The 17,668-nt window shown below is 42.4% G+C and overlaps 1 long non-coding RNA gene across 1 annotated transcript in view; it reads left to right on the forward strand.

Moving 5' to 3' along the window:
* Nucleotides 1-16,257, forward strand: part of LOC114800528 (uncharacterized) — a 63,086-nt gene extending 46,829 nt beyond the window's left edge. Inside the window, exons 2-3 of the long non-coding RNA XR_003751401.1 lie at nt 15,394-15,578; nt 16,122-16,257. This is a non-coding gene — a long non-coding RNA (uncharacterized LOC114800528). The remainder of the gene's footprint in view (nt 1-15,393; nt 15,579-16,121) is intronic.
* Nucleotides 16,258-17,668: the final 1,411 nt, after the last annotated feature.

Below are 17,668 nucleotides of genomic sequence, written 5' to 3' on the forward strand. Positions count from 1 at the left end.
TATTTTATTTTATTTGGAAATTGTACAGAACAGAATAGACTTTGTGAAAAACTGGTATACTTTGCCAGGTTTACTATTATTTCTTGCACGTCTAATGTATGTCCAAGTATACATTATCAATTACTAACTTGACTTTTATGCTTGATGAAGTAGCATTACTATACTTTATGCTATAGTAACACATTTTAATATAACAAAAATTAACACATTTTAAACTAAACAAAGAAAACATTCTTCTTTCATGTGTGTCCTCTATCCAAACCTTATGTGAGAGTGTGTGTATCTGTGTATTTTTCTGCATATGTGCACCTCCTCTTGCCTCCCTGCAGAACTCCCTCGCCTCCTTGCAGAACTCCCGTTCTTTGATTTGCCGTCACAGACCAAGCATGTGATGTCATTGTGGCCCCCAGGCACAGGTTTTGGAGCACTGTGGGGTCAGCGGGGGTCAGTCAGTCCTGGATTCATGGCCCCTATCCTAGCATACGCTTCCCATAAAGTCCCCCTTTCCGCCCGACACACATACACACACCCGAACCCCCAATTCATCTGGAGCACATTCAAAAACTGTTTAAGTCCAAATGTGAACGACTGTTTTTCTTTGCCCCCCCCTCTCTTCGCCCTCTCTCTCTCTCTCTCTCTCTCTCTCTACTGAGCTGGATGAATTTGCTCTAAAACACATGGGCCTTTGTCTGTCTGTGTGCTGCTATTCTAATCAAATAATTAAATCCATTGCTGCAATACATATGCAAACATGAGGTACATGTGTCTGTATACACATTAAATACACAGACTCAGGCACAACACACACTTAAATACACTGACACACTTAAAATGTAGTATATGCATGCATACCCAGTCAGATACACAAAACTCAGACAGGTGAAGCTTTGCAATAGCATGATTTACACACAGCAAATGTTCTCTCACTGACACTTTTTCAAAGAAGAGGTGAAAAAAACAGTCAAAGAGTGTGTCGGCGGCACACACTTTTATTAGCACAACTCATTTGCAAGCGTAAGTACACACTCACATGCTAATGCAATCAAGTGTAAACCCCTAAAAAAACACACTTACCGGAGTTAGTTTTCCAGGCACTAATAAAAAAAAAACAAAACAAAGAAATCAAAGTGCTTCTTTTTGGAGCTGTGCGCCTTATCGCTTGTATTCGGTGAGCCTCATGTTCAAAGCAAGGCTTCACCATCAGTCGGTTTACAGGGGCCAGTTCCCTGTTCGGATCCCTCTAACATAATTGCGGAGATTCGTTCCACATGTGCGGACAGGTCAGCTACCCCGCTGGTCCATTCATCTCACCAGATGCTTCCGCAGATGGATGCTGATTTCAGGGCTTGTGTCGAGGGTTGAACTACAGACATTGTGATGGTCCAAACATCATGATCACTGATAAAGGGGATTATCTAGATTAGAAGAGTTTAAAATGGTTGAGCCATCAAGTGCCTTCACTCACACACCGACGATGCAAATTCACATCATGATCCCATTTTCCTGGGGTGTGTTGTCAGGATTGTCAGGGGGAGGATGTATTCAGAATACAAACATAAGGTATTCAGTGTTCACTCCATGTTACACACATGTTGACGCTGACACTTAAAAATAAGTGACCAAACTCAGCACATAATTAATAAATCAGTTAAAAAATGTTAGGGAGAGCTGAATATTAAATATGAAAATTTCATAAATAACATTTATGAAAGGCTTGTGTTAAACATTCGCCTGCTATCATTATTTGTTTAAAGTATGATGGCTACCTGTATAAAGGGGTTAGACAAATTAATACGCTCTGGCATTGGGTAAAAAAAATGAACAGGGGAATATATATTTTTGCTGAACGCAGATTGGAAAATCGAGTGGATGAATGGTAAAATTAAACATACTAGTTCCTCAGCAACCCCAGCCACCCCCCTCCCAGCTGTGTAAATGTTTTCAGTCGCTATGTGACTTCAGCTGGGTCTCTCGGTCGCCCTTTTCCCCCTCCTGCTTTTTCGTTTTTTGACTGGCCGCCAAATCCAGCCTTGGCCTTGGTTGTTCTTGGCAGCTGCCAGCCCCCGAAGAATGTCAGAGTGACTTTAGAAAATATGACGCTTTGTAATATGGCCCCGCAGCGCGAAAGCCGAGCTCCCCGAAAACGTTCGGCCGTCGTCTGGTTCTAAACTCCTCCCCCAGCCACCACATCCAGCCACCGAATCACCCCCTCCTACCCCTCCTCCCCCTCCTCCTGTGGCCATCAGGACTTCCCTCCAGTGCATGGGGGGGCTATAGCTCAACAACGGGGTTGCTCTAGTCCCTCAGCTTGGGTCTCTGTAGATCCTTCTGTTCTCTTCTCTAATGGATTGTCTGATTATTAAAATTGATTTAACAAATCTAAAAAATTTTTAATTATTACAGTAATGTTCAAATTCGGGTCTCTTCTGTTAATCTTCTGACACCCACCAAGCACAATGTGTCCAGACCTGCACATTTTATTCTAATATTATTATTATTATTATTATTATTATTATTGTTGTTGTTGTTGTTGTTATTATTATTATTGTTATTATTATTATTATTACAAACATACATTCATTAACATGTTCTATTGTTATTGTAGGAGTGTTAAATGATGTTAAATACATCTTCCCATTTAAATGAACCCATTAATAATACCTAAGCAATTACCAACAGCGTGTGTGTGTGTGAGTTTGGTGATACTCGGAATAACTTCCACACAAGTGCCGATGAAGTAGCAGGCAAATCTCTGTGCCAGAGGCTGAAACAGAAACGTGTGTCAAATATTTAACAAATGAATGAGTTTTTAATCTGGGGCTCAAGGGAATGAAGCACCATGATCTCTCTCTCTCTCTCTCTCTCTCTCTCTTTCTGTCCTCCTCCTCTTCCCCCTTTTCTCTCTGTCATTTTTGTTTTCCCCTCATTAACATAATTTCTCTGGAATATGTGCTGATTTCTCCAGCTCTGTCCGGAAACCCCACTGCTATCTGAAATGTAAACTAGAGAAAGACAGACCGAGAGAACCCCCCCAAAATGTATGAAATCCACAGAGCCACAGAGAAAGGAAGCCACGTTGTTGCCATGCACGGGCTCCCTGTTTTGTTTTTTTTTGTACTTCCACTTGGCTCTAATTAAGCTAATTGATAATGTTAATACACGTTCTGGCGTTTGACTGTTTGTATATATGTGTCTGTATGTGTGTGTTCCTGTGTTGTTGGTTACATGTCTCCTGTACAATATGAAGTTAATTCAGTATATAAATGGAGGTCCCTTTTGTGGTGCCAGTAGGTTAAACTGTTGTGTGTTTGTGTGTGTGTGTGTGTGTGTGTGTGTGTACTTTGTAGTTATATATTAGTGTGGAACAAATGTCTTCATGTAAGAGGAAAACGGTTATGCGTGTCGAACACAGAAACCTTTAACAGACGTGTGTTCCGACAATCACAGTCACTTAAACTCCTGAAACGCACACACACACAAAAGTGTCCTATAGTATTGTGGACTCGTTAACAACTCAATTTTCAAAAAATTTCTTGAGCTGCATTGCAAGCTATTTTGTGCTTTTGTGTGTATGTGTGTGCGTGTTGGGCAGGAACAGTTTGTTTGTGTGAGTTAACACCGATCACTTAACCCTCAGAAGGAGACTCAGCACCACCTACTGATCACACGCATAGATTAACACTGACACACCTTACTCTAACCAATCACACACACATATGGCATGCAGGTATGTTTGAATGCTTGAGGGGGTTGTATTTCTGTAATTGTACAGTATCTACTTGTGTATAGTTACAGTATACATGTGTATATAGCACATGACGTATAAATAGATGAGAGTGTGTTTGTGAATATGTGAATCTATGTGCCACTCCATGCTCTAGTGTAGTTGTGTGTGTTTGGCAGGGGGTTCTCAAAAGTGTATGTGTGAGTGTGTGTGTGTGTGTGTGTGTGTATGTGTGTGAGAGAGAGCTGTTTGTAAGTTTCTGGTGTGCAAGAGAGGGAGGGAGGGAGAGTAAAACTGTGTGTTGACTGCCACCGACATCAGACCCGCATTTGCATATTCTCGGCTCAATTTGCACTTGACTATGCAAATGTATGCAAACATCATTTCAGAACATTTCAAAAATAGCAACTCGCATTCAAAACGATGCCTCGCCTCTTAATGTGCAGCTGCTCAGGGAGGGAGGGAGAGAGAGAGATGGGTGGAGTGAAGGGATAAAGGGAGAAGGTGCAGAGACCCAGGCAGAAATGCTGGGCTGGGTGGAGGTGATCGCTTTACCTGTGTGTGTGTGTGTGTGTGTGTGTGTGTGTGTGTGTGCGCGCTCCCACTCACATCATCTCTTTAGGATTCTGTTGCTGCCACACCCATTTACTGCTCTCCTCATCAGGCACAGAGCGACATGTGAAAAAAAAATAGCACACAGACTCCCGGCCCCACAAAGCGGAACAGAACAGGGAAGAGAGAGAAAGAGCTGATGTCTAACAGACTGGAAATGATTAGCCATTCCTATCTGGACTCATTGGGTTCCTAGATGCCCAAATCTGCCCAGCAGTTCACTGAATCTAAACAGCTTCAAGCGACTCATTTATTCAGTCTAAACATTTCAAATAAAAAAAGAAAAATGAAATCACAGTTTAGGGGGTGCTATGGTGACAGCCTCAGTGAGCAAAATAGGGCTGTAATTAATCACTGTTAAGTACTGATACAAAGTTCAAATCTGACCAAAAAGGTTTCAGGTAAAATTATGACCGATTATCTCAATAAGTAAAGGTTGTGGGGCAAGTTCAGACCACATGACTTTCAGTCCAATCACACTACACATCTTTCGGACTTAAGGGGTCACACTGCACCACTGATCAGAGACAGGGCTCGGTACAGTGTGGGATCTTTCATGTCTTGTGACCAGACACCATGTCATGGTCATTTTCCCCGTGTGGGAACGTGTTGTCTGTTAACTATTTACACATAGATGCTGTCAGTCCAAAAAAGTAACAGAACAAGTATAAAGGTTCTAAATTCTTTTTTCATATTGTGCGATCGTTAATAGTATTTGTCATTGGTATGACGTAATGCTATTTAGTTGCGACCTGGTGACCATGGTGACACGGACCATGCATCACGGACCATGTGTCCTCTGCTTTTAACCCATCACCCTTGGTGAGCAGTGGGCAGCCATGACAGGTGCCCGGGGAGCAGTGTGTGGGGACGGTGCTTTGCTCAGTGGCACCTTGGCGGATCCAGCAACCTTCTGATCACGGGACCGCTTCCTTAATCACTAGGCCACCACTGCCCCGTGGGATGCGTCCGTCTTTTAATCTTTCCATTTGTGCTCAGAAGTAACAGGAGGAAAAAGTCTCTTAGTTCAATTTGCTCTTTTTCCATTTTATAAGCAGTCTACTTCTCTTCCTTTCACAGCTTTCTTAGAACTTTTATCATCTTCCCTTTCTTTAGGCCACACATGGCAAAGCGTTCTCTGTCTGGCAGGGGTCGTTAGCTCTCTCCGTGACGTCGCACGGGGTCCTGTTCCACTCGGCGTGTTAATTTTACGATGTTGAACTGCGCAGTAAAACCAGGCCCTGGTTAATTAGTGGGCTCGGGAGCCCGGCCGCTGTGGCTGCCTTAATCATTGTTTACGAGGGCGCCCAGTGGGGTCTCCCGCTCCTGCCCAGACCACCCCCCCAACCAGCCCAAACACACACACGTACACACACCAAAAACAGAACACTGCTGAGAGGAGAAGGTATTTTTTTTTTACAATTTTGACTTTTGACAGGAGGAAAGTTAAAGGTTAACACTGTTTCTTATTAATCAATTAGAGACGTTATTGCATTTTTGCCCCAAGAGTCCTCAGCGCATCGATCACGGCGTGACATGAAGGGGTCATGCTGGAAGAACAACCACGGTAAGCCACAAGAACCTGTTTCCAGGTACTGGTGATAGAGGCAAGGACCTTTATAAATGTAACAAGATTCAATGAGAAGACCAAGATTGTGAAGAAGCTGCGAGTCAGGATGTGAACAAAATTTATTGCAAGGCTGCTATTGGACATATAATGTTACACATTAAGACTGGACTGATTGCTGCCATGTGTGGACATTCAGTTTAGGGTGGTTGGCAGGGTTGTGGGGTCTGGGGTGTTGTGTATGGAACAGGCCATGCAGCAGACAGGTATGTGTGTGTTGGTGTGGGTGTGTGTGTGTGTGTGCTCACATGTGCATGGTTAGGGGTCTCTTGGTATGGTCTATAAATGTGAATGTGCATGTGAGAAACTGAGAACAAGTGTGTGTATGTGCATGCCTCTGTGTTTGAAAGTCTATGTATACATATTGCATCTGAGTGTTAATGTGTGTATACATTATTGTGCGTTTGTGTTTTAAAGTCACATAAATAATTTTTATCACATGAGCTATAATATAATATGTGTAACAAATATATTTGTGTCTTGTTTGACATTTAACTTGAGTGTGTGTGTGTGTGTGTGTGTGTGTGTATGCATGCATGCATGTGTAAAGGTGTAGTGGGGGAGGGGCCATGGAAATGAAAACAGCCAAAAAGAGAAGACAGGAGTGATGATGAGAGAGAGGGAGAGAGGTCTCGAGGTGAGGCTGAGAAAAGGACAGCCATATGAGATTACAGCATAACTCAAAAATGTGCGAGTGGGGGAGAGTTTGTGTATTTTGGTACAAACTCCAAATGTTCCATAGACAGCTTTCCTTTCATTTTTTTTTTGGGTGGGGGGTGGTGGTGGTAGGGGGTTGGGGGTTGGGGAGATGGGTGGTGAGCTCCCTCTAGCTCCATCTTTCCCTGCGGTTTTTAACTAATTGGAGTCTATGAAAAACTCTCCCTTCTTGCCAATCACTTTGTGCCAGGGTGTATATTTTTAAAGGACCCCTCTTGGAAGTTAAACGTGTGAGGGTGCGTTGCAGTTTCCAGGTTAGCTCTGACACACACGTTGAGTCTTTTGCAATATGTGTCCCTTGGGCACATAATGTAATGGTTTCCCTGTGAAAGTTGAAACACAGTCATGCTGATGTCTGGACAAACTTGGAACAGTTCAAATCAGATAGTCGTGACAGCAAAGTTTATTTTGCCTGCATTTTCACGAGGAATGACTTGTTCATCAGTAGTTCGTCAGTTCGTCAGTAAAAGTCTGGTGCAAGGACTTCATTGGGTTTAGGAGGCAATTTTTGAGGTTTGGAGTTCACTCACAATCCCTAATAGCAGAATCCAGATCTGCGTCATGGATTCCAGAGCCCACGACAGGACATCGGGTCCAAGGCGGTGCAGAGTATGCACACTATTCACACACCACTTAAAGCTATGAAAAGTTTAGATCTGCAAATCCAACTAGTGTAAATTCTGTGGGAAGGAACCTGGAGGAAAGCTGCACCAACATGGGGAGAGCATGAAAACTCCACAAAGATACAAAGCTGAATCCTGGATTTTGAACTAAACCACTGATTCAGTCCTTAGTAATCTCAAGACTGGACTACTGCAACTCCCTTCTAGTTGGTCTACCACTAAGCACCATCCGACCTCTACAACTCATACAAAATGCAGCAGCACGGCTGATCTTCAACCTTCCCAAATTCTCCCACACCACCCCTCTGCTACGTTCCCTCCAATGGCTCCTAGTAGCTGCATGCATCAGATTCAAAATACTGATGCTGGCCTACAAAGCCAAACATGGAGAAGCACCATCCTACCTCACAGCCCTTATTACACCTCGCACTGCACCTCGTATTCTCCGAGCCTCCAGTACTGCTTGCCTGGTCCCTCCATCGCTAAAGGTAAAAGGAAAACATTCATCTAGACTCTTCTCCATCTTGGCCCCTCAATGTTAGAATGAACTTCCCCTCGAGGTCAGAACAGCTCAGTCTATGAGCACCTTCAAACGACAGCTCAAGACCTTCCTCTTTAAAGAATATTTAGATTAAATTGTAACTTTCTTATTGTCGAACTTGTGTACAGAATCTACAACAGAGTGAATAAAAAGATTGTATTCATAGTTGGAGGTCCTAATCAACCGGAACCAATCACTTTATCGTTGGTAACTTTAAACCACGTTGTAAGTCGCTCTGGATAAGGGCGTCTGCCAAATGCCGTAAATGTAAACTACTTGGTGGTGTGAGACCATGACCAAGTCTGTTCTCCTTCAGGTCATTCCTCCAACCCCCCAGCCATCGGCATGTCCAGCCATCATGACAGAACATCTTGACCAGATTTGGACGCCGCCCAATGCCGCCTTGCTGAGATCCAAGGAGCCATGGTTTGCCGGGAGGATGCCGCTAGTCCCATTGTTCGCTTCATGTTTTTTCATGCGGTTTTCCATGTGGTCAAGGATGCCTGCACCAGGGTCCCATGTCTGGTGCCATTTGGGGCAAGGAGAAGCGTCAATTCATTGGGATGTGCCGGACCGGCGGGCGCCTGTGTACAGCGAACAGGGTGCCGGTCCCCCATGGATGAAGCGGTTGGCACAGGGGTGCCAGCACTCATCTATGTGGACTTCTTCCCCCTTCATAGACTGTTTTTGGTGGCATTCCAGGAGTCGTGCCTATGGGAGAGGGTACTGTCAGGATCTGGTCTGGCAGGGGCAACTTCATGTTGATCCTGTGTTATACCATTTTCTGATTGTTTTCACCCACGTCTGCCTCTATATAGCTGCCCTGTTCGTGTTTGTTCTCTATTAGGTCATTGTTGGTGATGTTTCCTCTATCATGCGTTTACATCCTCATGAGGGCGGGGCTTCACCTTTTGGTTTTACATTTCAGTGTCCTATATTTGTTCAATATTAGTAAAGTTTTCTTCCAGGTTTTTGGCACAATCTGATTCCATACAGGCCAATAGCATGTTGATGTAGAGAGAGATGTACCCAAATGTTACAATTTGTTCCTCCTTCTCTGTGATCTTTTGGTTTTAAAATGTGTCATGGGATAGGTGAAGTACCTTTTCAATTGTGAGTAATGCCTTATGATGTGTTCCAGGATGCAATAGGGCATAAAACAGGAATCAGTGCAGGACTTTGGCTGCAGTCCACATGTGGTTTACATACATACACACACATATGCCCTTTAGGATCATTTGTAAGAATACATGTCTGTCATGCAATTTGTTCATGACTTATTGCTACAGTGATATATGTATTACCGCAACTTGGTTTTAAACTACCAAATACAATGTGTTGTGATCCAAGAAAACATGTTTCTATTTAAAATACCAGAAACTGTTGTCTGGTGTAAAAATTGTCCAAAAAAGGAGAGTGGGGGTGAATTGTAGAACCTTGGTATTAAAGTTCAATTTTAACTAGGCGACCCATAAAACCGTGAGCTCAAACCCAACTAACAGAGATAGTGTCCCTGAACATGACATTTAACCCTCACAATCCTAGGCTGTTATATGAGTAAATTTTAACTATAGACATAAAATGAATCATCGACAGCAAAGGGCCAAGAGATCCAGATATTCATACCATCCGTAGCCCTCACTTGACAGCAACTGTCTATTTTGGGTCTTCCCCGGTTTCAGACATCTCTCCTCTCAGACGCTCTCACTCCCCTTCTCTCTTGCTCCCTCTTTCTCCCTCTCTTCAGATTTCTGTTGTGTTCCCGGCATGACCCTCCATGACCCCTGCAGATTCCAAGCGACCGTGATTGGCAGCCCATGCAAATAGTCGGGCCGGGTGACTGGCAGCCAGATTCACTTTGCACCCTCCCCACAATGCCCTGGGCCCCTCCCCGTCAGTGAGTGAGCAGTCAGCTGCTGTGTGGGGATACAGTGACCTCTCCCCTCAGTGAAATGGCGCTTTCACAGGGGCTTCGCGAAACTTTCTGCAGATCTGTTTCGGAATGTGAAATACGGCATCTTTTCTCCCCCCATTGACTTCATTCTCTTTATCTGCACTTTTCGCTCTCACTTCTCTCTTGCCGTCTGCCACCCATTTTGCTTTTGTTTTCTTAAATAAAGTAGAGACAGAGTTCAATGGAGCTATTCAAGTCTCGCCGAGTTCAAGGAGTGTGTGGCACAAAAGTAACTTTTCTTGAATTGGGCCCTTGTTTCAGTCCACTCTCAAGCAGAGAGAACCTATTACTCATCCCAAAATGCTGGATGCACATAAGTCAGGATTTTGCTGTGTCATTGCCAAATATGTCAGAAGTCACTGGTCTATAAGGGATGGGTGGGAATGTAAATGATGGGAGGCTTGCTCTGTGGTCTATAAGGGATGGGTGGGCATGTAAACGATAGGAGGCTTGCACTGTGGTCTATAAGGGATGGGTGGGCATGTAAACGAAAGGGGGTTTGCAGGGCTCCCGCTGGGACGCTTTTTGCCTTTAGGCCAAGTTTGTGCAATGTCAGAATGCTCTTTATTTATCCAACACATCCTCAAATCACAGGCACCATCCTTACTTTCATACCTGATGCAAGCACCACTTAACAGGCTAATAAGCAGGTGGTACTTTTCAAAGATGTGTAGCGAAGTAGTCGTAAAAATTATTTGTTGAAATCTTTGGACACCTTTAGCTTGTAAATCCCAGATAAAAAGAAAATTATGAATTAATGAAGCATGTTTCATTTGTTAATTAGATTTAAATATTTCTCCCATGTATTTAAATGATTAATAATAGCATTATAAAGTAGTTTTTAAGTCAGAATCCTACTATGTTTACTGCTTCACTACCTGTTCTAGGACATCAATCCAGAATCGACATTTCATATGCATGAATAAATATCACATCTATCAGCCAATTAGAACTGAGGATAAAGCAAGACTGTTGCATCAATGACAATGATCCTTGTGCACCCCAAAGGTTTGGTAACCAGTCGCATGTATTCTCCTCATGGGCAAAAGTGTAAAAAATTGATGATAGACACACAGGACCAAGGTTAGCCCAGCACAGCTCAGGTGTCTGTACACGATGGAGGTTTTTTTTTTTATATACTCGCATGGAGCCATTGTTGTGATTTCAGTTTTTCTTGTGGAGGGAACGGTCCCCAGCGATTTCCGCCTTCACGGAGACCCTCACTCGCTCTTTGTTTTTCCCCTCTGTCTCTCTTTTCCACTCTGCTCTATTATTCATTTTGTTCTTTTTTGCCTTTTGTTCTTTCTCCTCCCCTTTTTTTCCCTTTAATTACTGTTCCCACACAGCGAGGGCCCGTCCCTCCTCCTCCTCTCTTGGTCTAACCCCCAACCTTCTCTTTCTGTGTCTCTTTCCCTGTCTCCCTCTTCCACGCTCTCCCAGGAGAAACAGCCTCACACCCGGCCATGTGGCCATGCTGACAAAGGCATGAATGGACAATGTGGCAGGGCCAGGTCCCTATGGAGGAGGCCATGAGTGAGAAAAAGGGGGAATAAGGATTGGGAGAGATGAGAACAACAGGAACATCTCTGGCGAGATGTTCTCTGGCACCTATTGGTTCCTTGCCGTTGATTCTGGAGATTTGGATTTGACTGCAGTGTGTGTGTGTGTGTGTGTGTGTGTGTGTGTGTGTGTGGGATGGGGGGGTCCAGTGGTCCACGCAATTCAGCCAATGAATCTTCTTTCTGTTTGCTAAACCAATATGCTGCATGAATTTGGAATTTGAAGTTTAAGAGAAATATGGCTTGTTCAGCCAGATAAGTTTCTATGTAGTATACTGTGCAAACTTTACACACATCTTTTAAAGGTTCAGGTGCCATTTCTTTCCATCTATCTCTCTTTCTTTGATCATTTTATTCCAACTTCTTTTCTCTTAATATATAAAAGTTAGACCCCAGTGAAACACACACACTTATTCGTCTCCCGTCAGTCGGCCTCCGCTCTTTCAGTGCACATCACCAGATAATTTTTGTTTTAATAGAATCGCTTAAAACAATTAATTATACACTCTTCCCCTCGCGCCCCCTCCCCACACGTTCCCTCGCCTGCACGTTGGCAGAGACGTGCTGCAGTGAAATGGCCTTTATTGAACGGTATTTTTTTTTTCTGAAGGCCTGTTGGTTATTAACATGTAAATTAAATCATCACAGCTGTTCCATTTTCAATCAGGGAGAGTCAGAGCGGGAGGGGCGGCAGTGGAGCGGTGGAACCCACAGCTCGCATTTTATTATGCATACCTTCATTACAGACACACACACACACACACACACACATGAATAAACACCCTCACTCAGAAATACGCACGCACACTCTCTCAAATCAATACACATAAATTGTCAAATGCACTGACACACACGACAACACTATAACAAACACAGACACATTCATTCTGTTTATTAACACACATGTATATCAAGAAAAAAATCATGCCTACACACTAATGCCCACACTTTCAGATTTTTTTTGGTTATTCACAGTATATTCTGTGAATGTATATAAAGTGATATTCAGATGCCTTTGATATGATTGGTAACCAAAGTAAAATATTTTGTCTTAGTTAGTTCATCTTTGGGCCACATGGTGGTGCTTAGCATTGTGACCTTACATCTGCAAGGTCATGAGTTTGAATCCCGACTCTTTGCTTTTGCTCTCCAGTGTCCTAACGTATTAACTAGGAAGACTGGTGACTCTAAACTGACCATGTGGGTCAGTGTGTGTGTGTCCGTGTATGAAGGTGTGTGGTCTGCCCGACACCAAGTGTCCCGGGATGTGCTCTGGGGTCCATAACCCAGATTAGAATAGACAGAGTAAATATAGAGTAATTGAGTAAAAGTAGTTCATAGTTTGTAAGTACAATTTTTGAGTTGAGTATGGGAAACATTTAGCAACACACTCATTCACAAATTCACAGACACTATGAAATGCAGATGAGTTTGTACTTACACCAACATGTCTAACTGTTTAATGTGGTAAATATTAATATCAGGAGGCGGTACATAGGCGGGACGCACCTGGGAGCAGATCTGTGGGGACACTGGAGACACGCCAGGCGAGCCGCCGGAGATGTAGAGCATGAGCGCATGGAAGCGGGGCAGAGTCCAGACGTCTTTTCTATAATTGGAGATGAACAGGCTGAAGAGGTGTCAAGCAGAAACGGTCAGTACCAAGAGAGCGTTGGTCATCCGAGGAGATGGCAGAGGCAATGTCGTGGACAGTGCAAGGGTCAAAGGTAATCAGGTTCAGACAGGTGCTGGTAAGGATCATCCAAAAGGCAAAGTCAGGATCAAAGCATTCTGTAATGAAGAGATCAGATCAGGAATGGCTTACAACAACATGATAGGAATCGACAAAGATTTTGCAATGTCTAGGTGGGTTGCGGGCTATTTTATACTTGTGGACGTGCAGGATTTGGTCTCTTTTTAGGTCGAAATTGGGTTGTGCGTTCCCTGGGGGTTCAGTGGTGGCACGGCAGCCATGGCATTTAATGATGATTGAATTAGAAGGTTATATGGGTGTGGGTTCTACGGGATCCATGTGTGTTCTTCTAGACTTAAGTTTACACAAAAATCCAATGGTATTCTGGCCTGGTGACTGATAGTACTAAATGGACTCAGGTGTATGTGGTTGCGGTCATTTGGGATGATCCATCCATGATGGATCCATGACTTTCCATGATGATATCTTGTCATACTGACAGAAAGAGTAAATCTCATGATAAACTGTAAACACAATTGCAGTCATGAGGCGGGTGAGATTTCGTCTTTTAGTTTCCGAGAATGTAACAGCTGATGCTGCAACACCCACCGGTGTGGATGCTCTTTTAACAATGCAATGTATGAGGAAAACAGGGTCCAATATATGGAAGAAGAGAGGAAAAGAGCATCAGTCTTACTTATAGACGTTGAGGTGAGGAGGGCTAAGTCAAATGCATGATGCATCAATGACTGAACCCTGAGCACCTTATAACTGTCACATGACCATAGTCACATGACACATCTAAAGCAGCCTTTCCAGACCTTTATGTACACTTCTGTAATCTTTGTCTGGTTTTTATTTAAGACATTTATGCTATGTTGTATATTGTTGTTGTGTGTTTGAGAGACACCATTGAATCAAATTCCTTGTATGTGTTTTCTCACATACTTACCAAATAAATGCTATTCGATTCTGATTCTGATTATGACCCAGTGACCCACTGTGAAAAAAATTGTTCCGAGACCTAGGAAATTACCATAGGTGCCATAATTCATTGTGTGCTGACATAATAATCAGCCAAGCAAACCTACATGATTATCATGATCTTAACCTCACAGAAAATGGATGTGATCTCTTCAACAACGAGGGCTTTGTGATTGCTGAATGTTTTTGTCCAGGCCTTCTGCACACTACTGGAGTCACTTACTGGCTTCTGTGGATAAGCTCAAAATGAAGAGAAAGGAAATGTGGAAAAGAGCGAGAAAAACCGAGTCAGCACCACAGAACCTATAAGTCAGACGCCCGGCTCAAAAAACTGGAAAAAATATGGATTTTTTTCTCTAGCTCTCATATTTCTACAGTGTGCGTGTATTTTAAATGACCATTTTTTTCCTCAGAATGAAGAGCGTTTAAAAAGTGTTGGGGCAGGCGAGTGCGAGGACTGATGGGATATCTGTAGGCGCGTGCAGAAAGGTTAATGTGAACGAGCAAATGTGTTAATGGGTTCAGTTTGACAATGGCCATGGGCGGGGAAGGGAGCAGAATGCGCTTAAGTCCACTCATTGACACATAAATTGTACATTTCCAACAATTTCATTATCATCCCCGCTGCTCGTTCTCCACATTCATCAGTGCTAAAAGTGAAGCTGATGGACCCCATTTCTTCTCATCACTTATACCTTCAAGTCGTCCGAGGAGCGATATTGATTTTTCATGTCTCGAGAGAAAAATGTATGTCTAACATATGGGCGTCATAGTTCAGCTAAAAGGGGACAGGAGAAAATGGGACATGGTCTTCTTGGCTGTAGGTGCTGTACAGGTTCATATTACCTGGCAGCAGGTAAACAGGGGATGTAATGCTCAGTCCCACCACAGTGAGAAGCTTCTAGTTTTGAGGATGGTTCCTTCAAAGAGCTTATTTTCAAGACAGATGACTGAAGTTTGTAATTGGTTCAGACATCAAATCTCAAAGTCTGTTTAACTTTCAGTTCCAACATGACTGTCCTACTTTTTTCTAGATTTTTTTTATGTGAATGTTTTTGATGGACTTTGCAGATGAACTTTGAAGGAGATCTGCAGTGCATTGTTCTAAAACAAAGTTATGACATGTTTTGGCATGTATAATAATGCAGGTTAATACTGGACAAAGACTGTATATTAATGAATGAGGTTTTTAGAATGAGGCTGTGGAGGGTTCAAGAAGGAGGGTGAACTGACTACAGCATTATGTGATTTATCATTTCAGCTGTTCCAGAAGAGTATATGTTCGAACAAAACTTTCTTGATAATTATAAATAGAATTTCATACATACACTTTATTTCTTTCTTTTATTTTCTTTTAAGATGTACTACACACAAGGCCCAGGCCAGTAGAGGGAGGAAAGGCTGTGAGAAAGGAGAGATAGGAGCCTTACCTCCACTGCTGCTGTGGAAGAAAGAGATGGGGCTGGTGCAGAGAGACTGAACCAGCTGGAAATACTGGAAAGGAATGAAGAGTGAAAACAAAAAGAGGAACCAGAGGATATAAGGTGATGTGAGCAGCACACGTAGAAAGTTAATAACATAAAGTTATGCAGCTCTAGTGCTGCCTGAAATAATAAAATGTCAAAGTGAAAAAAAATATGTTCTGCTTGAGGTAAACTGAATGGGATGGGAATGGGTTGGGAATGTGGCTTTATAGAGAAATGATAACCTTCCCAGTAAACCACCCCTGTTTATTTAAGAGTTGCCCAGTAAAGGGAGTGGCAAACAAACTTCACACCTAATATCACCTCCTCTGTGTAATTATCCAAATTAATTGATGCAAATTAGCATATCTATTTAAATTCAGATTAGGGATATTAGGGAAGATTTTTTTTATTATTATTTCCCACTTAATCCTGTGCCTGATCTGTGTGAAGAGGAGAAGTGATTTGGTATTTTGTCATTTTAATATGATATGGTAATTAGACTTAATATGGATATGCAGATTTTTTAAATTAGTAGATGTTTCTTGGCTGGTGGGTGGGTTAAGGTTTATTTATTTATTTATTTATACATAAAAAATGTTATGTTGTTTTTATTTACACAAGCAAAGCAAATTTACCCCCACAAAAAGCCAGAGCCAGGATTCAACCTCACAAGCATGGAGGTGTGAGAGCGCATAATGCACATATTCATGGCCGACTTCACTACAAGTTGTACTGGTGAAACTGTGTATGCAACATGAAGAACCTTGAATCTTGATCATGATCACTTGAAGACCAAAATTACATGACAGTCATGTCTATGATGAGTGTATGTAAGCTTCTGACCACAACTGTAGACTTCAAGCGTGCAGAAGCTTCACGGGTTTCACAGCCTACAACATGATCAGTGCTGTCACAGCATCAAGATTCCTTCATATCCCTTCATGCTGTTTCTTTGACATTCATCTGTGTTCCTGTTTGAATGTTTCAATACTGCAGTAGTGGTATGAAGTTGGTTTCTTGACAGTCCTCATTCTGTTTTGTCATATTGGCTTCTAACTGGTCTCTTTCTTTTACTTTTTTGTGTGCCTGGCAATAAGAAACTCTATACGTTTTCGCCGTATATCGATATCAAGTTTTCAATATAAAAAAATTGTGCTTAAATTCATTACACACTCGTCATACTGTGCTGGGAGTTTACGGGTTGTTAACTCTGCACTTGAGCTTGTTGAATGTTCATTTAGAACAATAATTTGTGATAAAAAAATTTCATCACACCCTCTTCCATCGTGTTCACCTTGAGTTTGTATGTTTCCACAATAAAAGAGTTTGAATGTAATGGTGAATAAAATTGATACTCCAGTAACTTTGTTTATTCTCTGCTGAATGTGGTTCTTAATGTGTCTTTTCTGGTAATTACTAGTAAAGTTGTCACCTGCTAACCAGTGATGATCTTCTGTTGCCTAGCAACATCCCACACTGTCTATGTTCAGATTTAGTCACCGAATCCCAAACCTGAAAGTTTGTTGACAATCTAAAAAAAATATACAAATTTTCTGTATCTCTAAGCTTGGTAAAATGTTTGTCTCTTCAGGCAGGCAGAATGTAGTTGAGATGTGACAGTCCATTTGCACAAATGCAGCCCCAAACCTGCAAGGATCCTTCATTATGCTTCACTCTTGCCTGTAGACACTTTACTGCTCTCCGGGCCTGCAGAAAACAAACTATTTTCTGAGGAATTTCAGATTTTGACTCATCAGTCCAGGGGACATTCAGCCATTTTCAACACCCCAATGTTTCATTTTCTGTAAATTTCTATAATCCTCAACATTTCTTGCTTTTTGGTTTTCTTTGAAATAGCTTGAACAGCACATCTTGAAAGCCCAGACTGCTCTGAGGAAGGTAAGGCCTTGCTGATGCAGTATACATGTCTTGTTGCCATGTTCAGTGTTGCCATGGTGTATGACCTGAGTCATGAAACTGTCTTCTGCAAAGCTCTTTCACTTTCAGTAAATGACTTGAAATTGATCATTAATACTTATTTGCTATAGTTGATTGATCACTTGAATATAATCCTACAAAATCCCTGCTTTCATGCAAGTGAAATTTTAAAAATGGCACGCTTAGTTTACAGGACTTTTCTCTTCATACGAAGAGAACGTGTGGTCTTC

Source organism: Denticeps clupeoides, chromosome 1 (genome assembly GCF_900700375.1).
Source record: "Denticeps clupeoides chromosome 1, fDenClu1.1, whole genome shotgun sequence".
Lineage (NCBI taxonomy): Eukaryota > Metazoa > Chordata > Actinopteri > Clupeiformes > Denticipitidae > Denticeps > Denticeps clupeoides.